This window comes from Salmo trutta, chromosome 31 (genome assembly GCF_901001165.1).
Source record: "Salmo trutta chromosome 31, fSalTru1.1, whole genome shotgun sequence".
In the NCBI taxonomy this organism is placed as follows: Eukaryota; Metazoa; Chordata; class Actinopteri; order Salmoniformes; family Salmonidae; genus Salmo; species Salmo trutta.
This window is the reverse complement of record NC_042987.1, coordinates 15,314,470-15,332,972: the sequence shown is the minus strand read 5'-3', so window position 1 is coordinate 15,332,972 and position 18,503 is coordinate 15,314,470. Positions and strand designations below refer to the sequence as shown.

The following is an 18,503-nucleotide window of genomic DNA, read 5'->3' as shown; positions in this document are numbered from 1 at the left end:
AACATAATGGTTCCATTTCGAGCCCCATGTGTGGCACAAACAGACAGCAAAATGGACATTAGACATGGTGGGGAGAGGAAAGGGGGGTTTCTGAAGACCACAGGTGATAGTGATGCTGTGTCTATGGAAGCATTGTTTTCCACCCCTAAAAACTATATTTGAAATTGGCAATAACAGTCTTCTGATGGAAAAAAATCCTCACGTCAAATGCCAGCAATATCTTGACATTTATGTTCGGGACTTGGACAATGCACAAACAAAGTAAATAAGCTTCCGCTCCACCTACAAGGAATAGAAAAATAGTTCTCTCTGCTTATAAACTCAGCGAAAAAATAAATGTCCCCTTTTCAGGACCCTGTCTTTCAAAGATAATTCGTAAAAATCCAAATAACTTCACAGATCTTCATTATAAAGGGCTTAAACACTAATTCCCATGCTTGTTCAGTGAACCATAAACAACTAACGAACATGCACCTGTGGAACGGTCGTTAAGACCCTAACAGCTTACAGACGATATGACGGCATGAGGACTGCAGATGTCGCCAGGGCAATAAATTGCAATGTGCGTACTGTGAGACACCTAAGACAGCGCTACAGGGAGACAGGACAGACAGCTGATCGTCCTCACAGTAGCAGACCACGTGTAACAACACCTGCACAGGATCGGTACATCCGAACATCACACCTGCGGGACAGGCACATGATGGCAACAACAACTGCCCGAGTTACACCAGGAACGCACAATCCCTCCATCAGTGCTCAGACTGTCCGCAATAGGCTGAGAGAGGCTGGACTGAGGGCTTGTAGGCCTGTTGTAAGGCAGGTCCTCACCAGACATCACCGGCAACAACGTCACCTACAGGCACAAACCCACCGTCGCTGGACCAGACAGGACTGGCAAAAAGTGCTCTTCACTGACAAGTTGCGGTTTTGTCTCACCAGGGGTGATGGTCGGATTCACGTTTATCGTCAAAGAAATGAGCGTTACACCGAGGCCTGTACTCTGGAGCGGGATCAATTTGGAGGTGGAGGGTCCGTCATGGTCTGGGGCGGTGTGTCACAGCATCATTGGACTGAGCTTGTTGTCATTGCAGACAATCTCAACGCTGTGCGTTACAGGGAAGACATCCTCCTCCCTCATGTGGTACCCTTCCTGCGAGCTCATCCTTACATGACCCTCCAGCATGACAATGCCACCAGCCATCCTGCTGGTTCTGTGTGTGATTTCCTGCAAGACAGGAATGTCAGTGTTCTGCAATGGCCAGCGAAGAGCCCGGATCTCAATCCCATTGAGCACATCTGGGACCTGTTGGATCGGAGGGTGAGGGCTTGGGCCATTCCCCCCAGAAATGTCCGGGAACTTGCAGGTGCCTTGGTGGAAGAGTGGGGTAACATCTCACAGCAAGAACTGGCAAATCTGGTGCAGTCCATGAGGAGGAGACGCACTGCAGTACTTAATGCAGCTGGTGGCCACACCAGATACTGACGGTTGCTTTTGATTTTGACCCCCCCTTTGTTCAGGGACACATTATTCAATTTCTGTTAGTCACATGTCTGTGGAACTTGTTCAGTTTATGTCTCAGTTGTTGAATCTTATGTTCATACAAATATTTACACATGTTAAGTTTGCTGAAAATAATTGCAGTTGACAGTGAGAGGACGTTTCTTTTCTTGCTGAGTTTATTATGCAATGTGTGAATGAAGCGCAACAATTAAAATAACAAAAAAATTACAATTCTCAAACAGATCCCAAAAGTAATTATATCTGAATGTGGATTATGGTGATGTGTCATCAGTGACCAGAAAGCCCATGGCATCTGTTAAAAAAGTATAGTCCGACAGTTATTTGCTCAAATCCTCTGAAACAATTTTACAAAGAAATGCAATGTGTCTATCATGAGAACAGGCCCCAGAGATGAATTCAAAGGAATAACATTGGTTTGATGGAGTGTGAATGGCTCTCAGATAAGCAAATTCTTTGTCTTACTTGTATGCAGATATTAAAATAACAAACCTTCATGCGATGAGAGAATTTATGCTAATGATTTACGCATACATGTTCATATCTGTCACGACTTCCGCCGAAGTTGGTCCCTCTCCTTATACGGGCGGCGTTCGGCGGTCGACGTCACCGACCTTCTAGCCATCGCCGATCCACTTTCCATTGGTTTTGTCTTGTCTTCCATCACACCTGGTTCCAATTTCATCAATTACATGTTGTGTATTTAACCCTCTGTTCCCCCCCCATGTCCTTGTCCGTAATTGTTTGTTGTAGTGCTTGTGCACGGTATGCTGGTATTTACCGGGTTTTGTTTGACCCATTTATTGTATTGTTCTGTTGACGGTGGTTTATGGTTATTAAACACAACCATTGTAAATCAGTTTTCGCTCTCCTGCGCCTGACTTCTCTGCCGCCAGTAAGCATCGCATTACAATATCAATGCATTTTTGATTTATGTTTAGACTAATTTCCAGTTATGATGCATGTTAAAACCTGTGTGGATGGTGATGGCAAAGAACGACGGCGATGGCCAAAATTAACAAAGATAATCATGCAGAATCCTGGGAGAAGACACTTCAAGTCCAGTTTTATGTAAGTCTGTCTGTTCAATCAAATGAACAATCCTTCAAAAAGGAAAGGGAAACATGACTCCAATTGCGTGGGACCTGTAAATTCTAAACTTGCCATTTCTAGAAATCATTGATAACAAAAAAAAACATAATTAGTCGCAGGCCTCAGATCTGCCTCAGCCTAATCCACCCTACCAAGACAAAAGCATACCACTTGACCTGTATAAGGGCAACACTTCCTGTGACCTGAAGGTATGTCAGACCGCCAAATAAAGCACATCACGTGTCCATTCCCCTGAGACAAGTCTCAGAGCAGTGTCTTCTTATTCTAACGTCCAGTCCAGTGGTGGTACAGCATCAAAGAGCATCTCTGAAGGTGGTCCAGGCAACTCACAGGTCATTGCTAATCTCTTGATAGTCGGAGCCTCAGGACACCTGCCCATCCATCACACCCCGGCGACACGTATCCCACTGGGGCAGCTTTACACACTCCAAAGGGTTAAACACGGACCCAAAAATCATCCATCACTCAAAGAACTACCAGCCCCTCTGCTCCCCTCTGGAAGATGAGGACTTCAACAACACCAAGGGGGTTTGCTTTCTTAACAGTGGGAAAAGCGTTCCGTATTGAAAGGACTAGGGAGGGTAAGTAAGGAGGGAGCTGTTTGGTGTGAACATATCCAGGGCTCATTTGCTCTATAGCTCAGCTCCAGGGCCTCAACATATCATTAAACATCCATTTAAGAAGCAGTGGGGGAAAGTTAACTGTCATTTAAAGCACAGAGGGTGGTGAGGGAGATTTTGACCCTTTCCGATGCCCTGTTCTCAATAGAAATACCAAAGGAATACGTTAAATCGAATTGGTCAGCTAACCTAACACAATGCAATTTGTTCCAGTCTCAGTCCATTTTTCTAAGTGGATATAAAAAGGAGGAAGACAGATGATGAAAAAGCTATGATGGGCATTCGCGATTAAGACTAAATACTGATCAAACAAACCCATCTTCCTCCTCTTCCTCACACCCCTCTCTCCTTCATTTCCTCCCGTTTGCTCAGTCTCCATCTGTTTGTTCCTAGCTTTTGACAGTGAGTGTGTCAGAGAAACATAACAAGACAGCTGTCAAACCGGCCCCTTGTGATTGAAGATGGCAGGTGAGTCTCTCTCTGTGTGTGTGTGTGTGTGTGTGTATGTGTATGTGTATGTGTATGTGTGTGTGTGTGTGTGTGTGTGTGTGTGTGTGTGTGTGTGTGTGTGTGTGTGTGTGTGTGTGGAGTGCTGGGTTCACTTTACGACCGGGAGACAGGATGATCAGGGCCACTGACCCCTAAACAGACGCACCGCTTTACACGCCACCCCTGGCATTTACATCCACTGCCTCTGGAGTTGCGTCCCAAATGGCTTGCTATTCCCTATATAAACTAGAGGTCGACCGAAAAGGATTTTTCAACGCCGATACCGATTATTGGGAGGACCAAAAAAATCCGATAGCGATTAATCGGGCAATTTTTATATATATTTGTAATAATGACAATTACAACAATACTGAATGAACAATGAACACTTTTATTTTAACTTAATATAATACATAAATAAAATCTATTTAGTCTCAAATAAATAATGAAACATGTTCAATTTGGTTTAAATAATGCAAAAACACAGTGTTGGAGAAGAAAGTAAAAGTGCAATATGTGCCATGTAAAAAAGCTAACGTTTAAGTTCCTTGCTCAGAACATATGAAAGCTGGTGGTTCAATATTCCCAGTTCTTCAATATTCCCAGTTAAGAAGTTTTAGGTTAGTTATTATAGGAATTATGACGCGTCAAATATTTTTCTCTATACCATTTGTATTTTATATACCTTTGACTATTGGATGTTCTTATAGGCACTTTAGTATTGCCAGCCTAATCTCGGGAGTTGATAGGCTTGAAGTCAAACAGCGCTGTGCTTCAAGCATTGCGAAGAGCTGCTGGCATACGCAGTAAAGTGCTGTTTGAATGAATGCTTACGAGCCTGCTGCTGCCTACCACCGCTCAGTCAGACTGCTCTATGAAATATCAAATAATAGACTTAATTATAATAAACACACAGAAATACGAGCCTTTGGTCATTAATATGATCAAATCCGGAAACTATCATTTCGAAAAACAAAACGCTTATTCTTTCAGTGAAATACGGAACCATTCCGTATTTTGTCGAAAGGGTGGCAACCCTAAGTCTAAATATTGCTGTTACATTGCACAACCTTCAATGTTATGGCAAAATTAAGTAAAATTCTGGAAAATGTATTACGGTCTTTGTTAGGAAGAAACACAGTTCGCAACGAGCCAGGCAGCCTAAACTGTTGCATATACACTGACTCTGCTTGCACTGAACGCAAGAACAGTGACACAATTTCCCAAGCTAATATTGCCTGCTAACATGCATTTATTTTAACTAAATATGCAGGTTTAAAAAAATATACTTCCGTGTATTGATTTCAAGAAAGGCATTGATGTTTATGGTTAGGTACATTTGTGCAACGAATGTGCTTTTTTCGCGAAGTTGAATTAGGCTGTGATTTGATGATAAATTAACAGGCACGGCATTGACTATATGCAACGCAGGACAAGCTCGTTAACCTAGTTATATCATCAACCATGTGTTGTTAACTAGTAACTACGTGAAGAATGATTGTTTTTTTAAGATAAGTTTAATGCTAGCTAGCAATTTAACTTGGCTCATTGCAGCCACAAAGTCCTTTTGACGCTGCACTCACGTAACAGGTGGTCAGACTGCCACGCAGTTTGCTCATGGAATACAATGTAATAGGACATAATCAGCGACCAAAAAGGCAGACTACCGATTGTTATGAAAACTTGAAATCGGCCCTAATTAATCAGTCATGCCTAACAGAAATGGAATAATGTGTCCCTGAACAGGGGGGGTCAAAATCAAAATCAGCAGTCAGTATCTGGCGTGGCCACCAGCTGCATTAAGTACTGCAGTGCATCTTCTCCTCATGGACTGCACCAGATTTGCCAGTTCTTGCTGTGAGATGTTACCCCACTCTTCCACCAAGGAACCTGAAAGTTCCCGGACATTTGAGGGGAATGGCCCCAGCCCTCACCCTCCGATCCAACAGGTCCCAGATGTGCTCAATGGGATTGAGATCCGGGCTCTTTGCTGGCCATGGCAGAACACTGACATTCCTGTCATTCCTGTCAGGAAATCACACACAGAACCAGCAGTATGGCTGGTGGCATTGTCATGCTGGAGGGTCATGTCAGGATGAGCCTGCAGGAAGGGTACCACATGAGGGAGGAGGATGTCTTCCTTGTAACGCACAGCGTTGAGATTGCCTGCAATGACAACAAGCTTAGTCCGATGATGCTGTGACACAGACCACGACGGACCCTCCACCTCCAAATCAATCCCGCTCCAGAGTATAGGCCTCAGTGTAACGCTCATTCCTTCGACGATGAACGCGAATCCAACCATCACCCCTGGTGAGACAAAACCGCAACTCGTCAGTGAAGAGCACTTTTTGCCAGTCCTGTCTGGTCCAGCGATGGTGGGTTTGTGCCCATAGGTGACGTTGTTGCCGGTGATGTCTGGTGAGGACCTGCCTTACAACAAGCCTACAAGACCTCAGTCCAGTCTCTCTCAGCCTATTGCGGACAGTCTGAGCACTGATGGAAGGATTGTGCGTTCCTGGTGTAACTCGGGCAGTTGTTGTTGCCATCCTGTACCTGTCCCGCAGGTGTGATGTTCGGATGTACCGATCCTATGCAGGTGTTGTTACACGTGGTCTGCCACTGCACTTGGTCTGTCCGTCCTGTCTCCAAGTCAGTAGAAAGGCCTCTTTAGTGTCGTAAGTTTTCATAACTGTGACCTTAATTGCCTACTGTCTGTACGCTGTTAGTGTCTTAACAACCGTTCCACAGGTGCATGTTCATTAATTGCTTATGGTTCATTAATCAAACCCTTTACAATGAAGATCTGTGAAGTTATTTGGATTTTTACTAATTATCTTTGAAAGACAGGGTCCTGAAAAAGGGACGTTTCTTTTTTTGCTGAGTTTAGTTCACTTTTGACCAGAGGTCTATAGGCCCTGGTCAAAAGTAGTACACTATATAGAGAATATGGTGCCATTTGGGACTTAACCAGGGTCTCTGTGACCAGCCACATCAACAGGCACACAGAGCAACAGCCAGCAAGGCTTCTTCACTATTAAACTGGCAATCAGCAGTTGAAACAATAAGGTGAAATCCCCGCCCCTGTTTCTGTAAAAAGCTAACCACTCTCAAATTCATAGACAGATCTGTGGATGCAAGGTTGGAAGCAAGGACTGACCATACATGATATCAAAAGTATAGTTTTAACCATGTTGAGGCTACAGTGTCTTCAGAATGCATTCATACCTGTTAGAAATCACCTTTGGCAGCAATTACAGTTTTGAATCCCTCTGTAAGTCTCTAAGATACTTTTTTATATGCTTCAAGCTCTGTCAAGTTGGTAGTTCATCATTGCTAGACAGCCATACATTTAATGTCATCTTGGTAAGCAATTCCAGTGTATATTTTGCCATGTGTTTTAGGTTATTATCCTGCTGAAAGGTGAATTTGTCTCCCAGTGTCTGTTGGAAAGCAGACCGAACCTGTTTTTCCTCTAGGATTTTGTGCTTAGCTCTATTCCGTTTATTGTGTTGGATTTGCCCCAAACATAACACTTTGTATTCAGGACAAAGCATTTTCTTTGGCACATTTTTTGCAGTTTTACTTTAGTGCCTTAATGCAAAAATGATGCATATTTTGATTCTGACAGGCTTCCATCTTTTCCGGCTGTCATTTAGGTGAGTATTGTGGATTAACTACAATGTTGTTGTTGTTCTTCTATCACAGCCATTAAACTTTAACTGTTTTAAAAAGTCACCATTGGCCTCGTGAAATCCCTGAGCGGTTTCTTTCATCTCCGGCAACTGAGTTAGGAAGGAAGCCTGCATCTTTGCAGTGACTGGGTGTATTGATACACCATCCAAAGTGGAATAACTTCACCATGCTCAAAGGGATATTTAAAGTCTGCATTTTCTTTTTAACCATCTACTAATAGGCGCCCTTCTTTGCGAGGCATTGGAAAACCTCTCTGGTGTTTGTGGTTGAATCTGTGTTTGAAATTCACTGCTCAACTGAGGGACCTTACAGATAATTGTATGTGTGGGGTACAGAGATGAGGTAGTCATTCAAAAATCATGTTGAACACTATTATTGCACACAGAGTGAGTCCATGCAACCTGATAAGCACATTTTTATTCCTGAACTGATTTAGGCTTGCCATAACAAACAGGTTGAATACTTATTGACTCAAGACTTTTCAGCTTTTCATTTTAATTAATTTGTTTAAAAAATTCAAAAAACATAATTCCACTTTGATATTATGGGGTGTTGTGTGTAGGCTAGTAACACAAAGTCTCAATTTAATACATTTTAAATTCAGTCTAACACAACAAAATGTGTAAAAAGTCAAGTGGTGTGAATACTTTCTGAAGGCACTGTATATAGTGTTTCTTCACATTTACCTTGGTTTACAAACATTGGAGTAAAACAAACTTATATTTTGGGTACTGATGGGGTACGACAATTGAACTAAGTTAATGAGGCATTTATACATTATATTCTTCATGAATCAATGGGTACATATCATTCATTTATAAGTGAAAAAAAATGGTTGTAGCAACTGCGGATTGAGGTCCTATCAATCAAATCAAACTGTATTTGTCACATGGTTCGTAAACAACAGGTGTAGACTATCAGTGGAATGCTTACTGACGTGTCCTTCCCAACAATACAGAGAGAAAGAAAATAGAGAAATCATAGAAAAGGTAAAACATGTAATAATAAAAGTAATAAACACACAATGAGCAACTTGACTATATACACGGGTTACCAGTACCGAGTCGATGTGCAGGGGTACGAGGTAATTGAGGTAGGTATGTACATGTACTGAACAAAAATATAAACGCAACATGTAAAGTGTGGGTACCATGTTTCATGAGCTGAAATAAAAAAATTGCATAAAATCTTACATACGCACAAAAAACGTATTACTCTCAAATGCTGTGCACAAATTTGTTTACATCCCTATTAGTGAGCATTTGTCCTTTGCCAAGATAATCCATCCACCTGACAGGTGTGGCATATCAAGAAGCTGATTAAACAACATGATCATTAAACAGGTGCACCTTGTGCTGGGGACAATAAAAGGCCACTTTAAAATGTGCAGTTTTGCCGCACAACACAATGCCACAGATGTCTCAAGTTTTGAGGGAGCATGAAATTGTCATGCTGATTGCAGGAATGTCCACCAGAGCTGTTGCCAGAGAATTGAATGTTAATTTCTCTATGACAAGCTGCCTCCAACTTGGTTTCAGAGAATTTGGCTGTATGTCCAACCGGCCTCACAACCACAGACCACGCATAACCACGCCAGCCCAGGACCTCCACATCCGACTACTTCACCTGCGCGTTTGTCTGAGGTTGTGTGTGTGTCGGGGTATTTCTGTCTGTCATAAAGCCATATTGTGAGGAAAAAGCCATTCTGATTGGTGAGGCCTGGCTCCCCAGTGGGTGGGCCTGGCTGCCAGGCATAGGCCCACCCATCTTTGAAATCGTTGCATGTTGTGTTTGTTTTTTGTTCAGTATAACTACGAATAAAGTGACAGATAATAAAGAGTAGCAGCAGCATATGTGATGAGACATACAAGTTAGTGCAAGAAAATGGTCAATGCAGATAGTTAAATAGTTAACAAAATAGCTAAAGAGATTTACTATATATTTACAAGTCTTATGGCTTGGAGGTAGAAGCTGTTCAGGGACCTGTTGGTTCCAGACCTGGTGCATCGGCACCGCTCGCCGTGCGGTAGCTGAGAGAACAGTATATTTGATTTTTACACGAGTTGGGTCGATTTTTAGGACCTTCCTTCCTCTATAGGCCACCCTGATTTATAGCAACCTGAGCTGCAAATAATGGGTTTGAGCTATGTAAATTCCAGAAGAAATGGAAGAAAGAAAATGGAAAGAATGAGGGAGGGGAAGAGGCTTTTCCTCTTTCTTGACTGTCATATATTGTTACCCATTTGTGAGGAGGTGTGTGTGTGTGTGTGTGTGTGTGTGTGTGTGTGTGTGTGTGTGTGTGTGTGTGTGTGTGTGTGTGTGTGTGTGTGTGTGTGTGTGTGTGTGTGCTGATTCTTCCCAATTTAATTGTGTTCGACATCCCTATTAGGTAATGTTTGATAAGATATTAAAGAAACATTTTCAAAATAATAACCACAGCAAGACCACACTCAGCAAGGCATTCTTTCACAGAAGAGCAACAGCTGCATTGCATTGAAAATAAACATGATCTCTTTAACAGAGAAACATTAGAGGCCATTGGTTGCTCAAAACAGTGCTTTACACAAAGCTCTCGAAGAGGCATCCAGAAATCTGTATTGATTTACAGTAAAACGTGTAATTAACAAAAACTGTGTTTCGTTACACAGCAGCCCTGAAATATAAATCTACTGACCTTTTAGCGTGAATTATTATTATTATATTATTATTTTACTAAACTAATTACACAACATGCCACTTAAAGCATGTAGGCCTATTGTGTAGTTTCACCTTGAGTTATCTTTATTAAAGAGCTGAGGAGAGGGGTTCTGGTGTTTATCCCAAGTATAACCCTACTTTATACTTTTATTATGTGAGGAAATAGCAAACTAAAAGTGAGCTGTAAAGGTTTAAATTAATTTCATTTTAAATCATGTTCTAGTTTTAACATTTTTTGTAAAAATTAATCACAAGTCAACATATTTAAATAAGCTCCTTCCAAAATCCCCAAGTGAACACGGCAACGAGTAGTCGTCTATTTTTGCTACTTACTTTGGGGATTTTGGATTGAATTATGGCGGCCTACCAACTCTGTCAATCCTAACTAAATATGCATTTGCAATCCAACACAAGAACACGCACACACACACACAGAATATTGATGTTGTCCAGTTGTCTGCAATAAACAACACCATTCTTATTCTATAGCACACCGCCACCCATCCCCTCTCCGGACAAAACTGTTTGGGGGAAGGTAGCTCAAGTTCTTGCCATTGAAATGCAGCCACTTTGATATGTAAATTGATAGTTACGAAAAACCAGGAGAAATCACACTAGCATACATGGAAGCCATTTGCACTCAAGCCGATGTGAGATGAGACGGCACTTCCCCTGGGGACCCCGGGCCTGGACAAATGGACCAACCTACAGAGATAGCGTCTGGGGCGGGGGAGCGGAGGAGTAGGGAGAAGGGGGGGGGGGGGGCAACGGGACATTTGTCCCAGTGAATTCCCCATCCCAACTCTGACATGAGTAAACGATGCTCCTGCGGTTTCTAGACCGGTATTGAAAACAAATTAGACAGGATTTCCATTTTACCATCACTTATAGGCCATTCCAGTATTTTATCAAATAACCTTGTTAAAAATGCTTATATTTTCAAGTGCGTTCCCCATTCTGATTTGACTAAGTTAAATAGGCCACATCACCAGTGTAGAAAATGGAATGGGCCAACACAAACAACATTTACTCCCTGTAGTGAGTTGAGTGTTGTGTCTACAGGTAAGCTACTGCATCACCTCTGTTATATATAGTTTATTAGACTAATCATTTAGAAACTACGCTTTTCCACACGCTAACTTTTACTATTCCACAGGTCAGTATAGTCTACCTGTCTATCCATCATTCATAATGACAATAGTGGTTGGTAGATCATTTGTCCAGATTTGCAATAGGCTAACTAGCAATCATACCACACATAAAAGCCACATCAATTTTCAATTTGAATCCACAAGAACAAATAGGAATAGCTGATAGGCAGCAGAGAGGGCAGGTGCATCATTGCGCATGAAAGAACAGCGAAGACATGAGACATTCAGCTTAAAAAGCTCTGCTATTGATCTTGTTTAGGGACAATACAATTATCCTACCGAGCGGCTATTTTCTTGCGCATATATATTGTTTCTATGCAGATTTTAGAATATTCACATTAAAATCTGCCAAAATTGGATGGAAACCCAACTGGATGGAAACCCAACCCATAGACACCCTAAAGACTCTGGCAAGTGCGCTAGTCCAATGTCACTGTGATTATGCCTGCACATCATGGTTCAACAGCAGCCCTAAACATCTAAAGAATAAGCTACAGACCAGCCAAAACAAGCTTGGAAGAATCGTCCCTAAAATTCCCCCTCATACTCATCTGGAGGTTGAGAATTTTTTTATCTGCATCTCTGTAATTGTATATGTATTTATGTAAAAAAAAAAAAATTGGACCACAATGTAAATAAGTCCTTGACTTTATTGTTCAATCCAGATGACTTAAAAAATCTTTGTACTGTGCATAAAAAAAAGTTCTGACAAATAAAATCAACCCGAGTGGCGCAGCGGTCTAAGGCACTGCATCTCAGTGCTAGAGGGGTCACTACAGACCCTGGATCGATTCCAGGTTGTACCTCAACCGGCCGTGATTGGGAGTCCCATAGGGCGGCACACAATTGGCCCAGTGTCGTTAGGGTTTGGCCGGGGTAGGCCGTCATTGTAAATAAGAATTTGGTCTTAACTGACTTGCTTAGTTAAATAAAGGTTAAATAATTAAATAAAAAATCCAAACTGTGCAGCGGCCATGGAAAGAGACATCTGTTACAGAACACCAAAAAGTTGAATGACACTCGGAGATTGTCAAACTAAGCCTTCGATACTGGGTAAACCTACAAGGTAGGGAGAGATATATTTTATGTTTGTCGTGATTGGAATAGTCTACTTATTGTGGTGTAGGACAAGTAAAACATTATATTGAAGTGCCCAAAATCGGTATGCTTTGTACTTTGATTGTGTAGTGCATTGGCACAGAAACCTGTTGGTGGAAAATGTGTTGCATATATTCTATACATTTATAAATATGGCATCAAAATGTTGAAAATCTGATTTCCCCCTAGCTGATAATTGTCTGCAGCCGGCTCTGATCGTAGTGTGATGAAACAGGCAGGGAGAGTGAACTCCTCCGTGCATGCTGATGTGGCAAAGTCAATATTCAGGTTTAATAACAGGGTCGCTACAGTTATTGTTATTTGCGGTAGTAAACATTATTTTTGAGTTCATTCTATGAGGAGGGGAGGGTGTCCAATTTATTTTACAGTACAAGGGGAGGGTCATGTGAAAATATTTGTAATGTTGGGGGGGTGCAATTTTTTATGACACCTTGAGTTGGGCCAGCTCCCCCCTCCCCTCCCCAACTAAATTTCGACCTGTCCCTTAAATGAATGCTGTATTTGATGCCTTCAGTAGCCTAGGCCTCTCTCTATTCACGGCAGCACATCAAATCTAATTTTTTTTGTCACATACAACGGGTGTAGACCTTACACTGAAATGCTTACTTACAAGCCCTGAGATGCTGAGCTCTCAGGGGCAATAAGATAAGGCACTGGCGTGTGTGTGTGCGTGTCATCACACATGGTTGGCTTAGATATCTGTGAATTATACATGTTCAGTGAAATTATCTCATGTTACTGCCGTGGAGTGGAGAGGTCGATGAAGACAGCACCTGACTTAGGTCGTTGTGTCCACGGGATTACATGTAATGGGCGATGTTACATTTATTTGACAGTATCACTGCACTTCTGTAATTGAAAGCGTGTTACCTAGAAAAAGAATTATAGCCAAGTCACCATAATGCACATAAATTGTCATTTTCTTTCAAATCCAAGGTGACTATGCTACTGTCTCTTTTACAGTGAATCACCCAACACCTCAGCATCACAGGTGAGATCTATTCTGATGATCAAAACCGAGAGAATGAGAACCCCTCATTCCGAGACAGACATAATAAACACATAATACTAGATTTCAGTTAGTAGCCCTCTTCTCCATCCATTCATTAATTGCATGTCATTGTATAACTAGCCTAGATGTTTTTTCTCATCACAATAGTTCGAATTGAATCCAATTCAGAGCAACGATGGCCGTTGAAGAAACCACATCTGGATAAGCCTCATGCAACTTTTATATATATAAAACCCATGGCCCGGAGTCGCTTAATGTGAGAACCACTGATGTCTGGTAAAATGCAATTATTTCATTTTCTCAGAATGTCCAATCTTTAGGCTGGTATGTTATAGAATGCAGTAGCAGACAGACCTCATTTTCACAGAGACTGGTTTATTTTCAAGCGATGTCAATGCCAAGCAATCTGTAAGTGTTTTTAAAATGGAGTGAAATTCGGTAAAATGTCAGTTAGTGACTTGTACCACACCGATATCGTAAGGAATGAAGTGTCTATTTTCTCAACTTAGCCTCTAAAAACTCACACATGTCTCACAAGTAGGCTCACAAGTAGGCTCACAAGTGTACAAACGCGATGATGGAATGCTATGCCAATGTTTGAATACTTACATTTGAGGTGAACAGTCAGTCCTAAATGGTGTTTGACGAATATTTCAGTTTGGCATTGAACGAACACGGAGAGAGTGGTCACCCCTTCAGCAGGCTAGAGGCCCCCCTCAAGCTCGGAATACGCAGCGGGCAACACAAAGACGTACGTGGTTCCGATGCATGCTCCAATTACGAGGGACAGATCGTGTTGTTTCTTGTGGCAGGTATCTCTCTCTCTCTCCAAGTCCATGCGTCCCCAAGGACCGGACAAACGGTTCCTTAGCGAGATGCTGATCGGAACTATTAATCAATAGTTTTTTTCCCATATCCCCCTCGCACGCATCCACATTTTCCCTTCGATTGGACACAATGAATTCAAAAACTGCACGGTTATTGTAGCCTAAAAGACCTAAAAGAGGCGAATGAGAAGCATATCAGCACATATCCTAAAAATAAAACATGCAGTCGTATTCCACGACGATGTCAAGCCTTTCGGAAAGTCGCCAATACAATGCTAAAACAGTCTACAATGCGACTATAGTTCGGGGGCCTGTGTCTGTGCGTCGGGCTTGTGCTCCAGGCAGTCTCTGCGTTGCTCCAATCACACACCGCTCTGCCAGCGCCAGTCGGACTCCTAAACCAAAAAATACGAGGAGAAACGTTGGGCCGGCTCCCCGCTCTGCAACAGCTGGCTTTCAATGGGCCACCCTAAAACCTGGCGCGGATCATGCAAAAAGGCAGGGAGGGACTGGTGTCTGGTGCTTTCAGCCGTTTTCTATAGGATTTGTCTATGAAGAATAGGGCCCCTAAAGGCAGGAGCTGGTAGCTGGATATTGATAGTGATAACAGGGACTGTCAAATAGCCTACAGATTTCAAGATTAATCTAAACACGTGTATAATATATGGGTTTGTGAAATATGTCATTTATTTCAAAGTGGGCTATTATTATGGCACTCAGTAGGTTCATACTCATTCTCACAACAGGAGTTGTCACTACTAAAGAAAAACAGGAAAAGGGAAAATGCAGCTCTGTTATTATATTATCATTTCAGCTGGACCTGATGAGTAATCTGGATAAAGGTGTAAAAGCCACACCAGGAAGTTAACGGTAGACTCAGCAAAATGGCGTTACGAGCAGCACCGCAGATATTGAGATGAGCGAATTGCAAAACTTAGTTCTCACACAGTCACACACAGTATCTATGCATGTTGTATGGGTTTGCTTCACACTGTTTCAGTGTGGAACCAGGGGACCAAAACAGCGAAGTTGAGCCTCGCACTTCAACGCTCTTAGTTGTTGCAGAAATGGACCCACTATGCTGTTTACTTTCTGCATGTACGTCATATCGCGGAGTCTACCTTTAATGAGATTGTACGGGGCCACTGCTCATGGAAAAACATAAGTTTAAACGACATCACAGTTTAGCTTCCTCCGCTGTCCCTGTCTCCGTACAGGGCTCAAACCAGTGATCCTCTGCAACACACGTGACTGCCCTTCTTGACAACGTGCAAACCAAATCAGCTATACAAAAGGTACCGATTGGATAGCTCTATCAGCGACATTTCAAGCTAGCTGTGGAGTGAACTTACAGCAGGTCCTTAACTCTGTTACATAAGCAAGCCAGCCAAGCACAAGAAGCCATCACATCGAAACACATCCAACTTCAACACAAACCAAAAAGCATCCCTCTAGTAACCCACAGGCCAATAGGAACTGTTTGTCTACCTGTTTATATACATTTACCAGCTATGTATGTATACGCTATCAACATGACCACAGAGTCACTGCAATGCATAACCCCCAGAGCAAGTCCTCTGATGACAACATGTCGTTTTGGATTACAGGCAAGAAATTGTAATTCCCTGTTGTTTTATGACCTTGTTATGTGGGAACATCAAATGTGAACTGTATATGTCTTGTAGTCATTATGGACAACAATGGATGCACTGGAGGGGAAATTATATCCGTCAGCTGGATTGAACTCAGCAGATTTATAGTCATTTTGTTCAGTTTCCCAGAATTCCCAGGTATGTTTCCCTTTGACCGTGGTATCACACTGCCGATTATTAATATACTGTACAGTTTATGCACCATTACTTTCCACTATTTATAGAAATAGTGTTTGTTAAAACATGAAATGAAACAACAAAACTACAGGCTCCCTTAATAGTGCATTTTGACACAGCATACACCACTCTGGCACAGGCTGTGTCACAACCGGCTGTGATTGGGAGTCCCATAGGGCGGCGCACAATTGGCCCAGCGTCGTCCGGGTTTCATTGTACATAAGAATTTGTTCTTAACTGACTTGCCTAGTTACAGAAAAAAATATGCATTACTACCCTAAACAATGAGTACCCTACTCTAGCAAATAGAAAAGGCAGAAAACACAACAGCGAAGTTTGAAGAATAGTTATTGTCCTGAATGAAGATGAATTTACCCTCTTTTTCTCTCCCAAGTCAAAGTACATTGCAAGGTCAGTGGGCTCTGTTACATGTAGGCTTCAATAAAAAGCCGGTCTACTGGCCGCACAGGGGAAATGTGAATTTGGGTCATATTCACCAGGTGGAAAGTGAGAGGATTAGTGAGGAGCTCATGTTTTTTGAGGCATAATTTTACAAAATAAAGAATAGTGCAGTAAGAGAAAACAGATGTAATGATGGTAATCCGCTGGCACATATTCCTATTTAGAGAAATAATGTTTATGTATAGAGTACTACTGAAAGTATAAACACTCTTCTTTATTTGAACTGAACTGCGAAGGTCCTGAAATATTTGTGTGTTTTACTCTTTCGGGGCTTGTGGTCAATCCCATATATGTCCAAAAGACACACAAGTAGCCCCTTCCCTGTGTTTTCAGAACACTTATGGTGCTCTCAGAAAATGCTTATTCTTGCCATTTCACTGTAGCCTCGCATTGTTGCCCTTACTCAATGTGGGGCTGACGTTTCAGTCCATTTTGTTTACATTTTTTGGGGTGCGAGCCTGTGAAGAAAAGCTCCCACCCATACAAATGCATCACCTCACCCTGGATTCTTTCTCAAGATTGTCAAGTTTCCCTGTTTTTCTGAGTAATGAAGCCTTAGAATGGGTGAAAGAAAAAAACCAACAATAACAGGATCTCATATTGAAGTACTAAGAGTCCTTCCTTTCCTACTACAAACCGATGCTGGCACTTCGGTAGCACAGCACAGACTGGAATATGTTCTGGGATTCATCCGATGGTATTGAGGAGTTTACCACATCAGTCACCGGCTTCATTAATAAATGCATCGACGTCGTCCCTACAGTGACGTACGTACATTTCCCAACCAGAAGCAATGGATTACAGGCAATATCCGCACTGAGCTAAAGGCTAGAACTTCTGCTTTCAAGGAGTGGGAAACTAATGCAGACGCTTATAAGAAATCCTGTTTCGACCTCCACTAAGCCACTAAACAGGCAAAGCATCAATACAGGACTAAGATCGAATCGTACTATGCAGATGAATCTCATCGGATGTGGCAGGGCTTGCAAACTATCATTGATTACAAAGGGAAACCAGGCCACGAGCTTCCCAGTGAAAAGGGCCTACCAGATGAGCTAAATGCCTTCTATGCTTGCTTCGAGGCAAGCAACACTGAACCATGCATGAGAGCAGTGATTGTTGCCGGGCGACTGTGTGATCAGTAGCCGATGTGAGTAAGACCTTTAAACAGGTTAACATTCACAAGGCCGCAGGGCCAAACGGATTACCATGATGCGTACTCAGAGCATGTGCTGACCAGCTGACAAGTGTCTTCACTGACATTTTAACCTCTTCCTCTGTAATCCTTACAGCGCCTTCAGAAAATATTCATACCTCTTGACTTATTCCACATTTTGTTGTGTTACAGCCTGATTTCAAAATGGATAAAATAAAAATTACCCATCTACACACAATAGCCATAGTGACAAAGTGAAAACATGTTTTTAGACATTTTGGCAAATGTGTTGAGAATGTCTAATTTACATAAGTATTCACACCCCAGAGTCAATACTTTATAGAAGCATCTTTGGTGGTGATTACAGCTGTGAGTCTTCTTGGGTAAGTCTCTATGAGCTTTGCACACCTGGATTGTACAATATTTGCCATTATTCTTTAAAATATTATTCAAGCTCTGTCAAATTGATTGTTGATCATTGCTAGAGAGTCATAGATTTTTAAGACGATTTAAGTCAAAACTGTAACTCGGCCACTCAGGAACATTCAATGTTGTCTTGGTAAGCAACTCCAGTGTATACTTGGCCTTGTGTTTTAGGTTATTATGCTGCTGAAAGGTGAATTTGTCACCTAGTGTTTGTTGGAAAGCTGACAGAACCAGGTTTTCTTCTTGGATTTAGCCTGTACTTATAGCTGTATTCCGTTTTTTATTATCCCCTCAAAAAACTCCCTTGTCCTTGCTGATGGCAAGCATATCCATAACATGATGCAACCACCACCATGCTTGAAAATATGAAGAGTGGTACTCAGT

General features: G+C 42.0%; 1 protein-coding gene across 6 annotated transcripts in view; it reads right to left on the bottom strand.

Moving 5' to 3' along the window:
- adgrl2b.1 (adhesion G protein-coupled receptor L2b, tandem duplicate 1) overlaps window positions 1-14,676 on the bottom strand; it is a 111,893-nt gene extending 97,217 nt beyond the window's left edge. For 3 of the 6 annotated variants that reach the window (XM_029725424.1, XM_029725425.1, XM_029725426.1), the window contains exon 1: window positions 14,029-14,674. The gene's annotated coding sequence lies outside the window, so the exon portion shown is untranslated. Of the gene's footprint in view, window positions 1-14,028 lie in introns of all 6 variants that reach the window. The other 3 variants (XM_029725423.1, XM_029725428.1, XM_029725427.1) reach the window with 2 other exon arrangements.
- Between the last annotated feature and the right edge of the window lie 3,827 nt (window positions 14,677-18,503).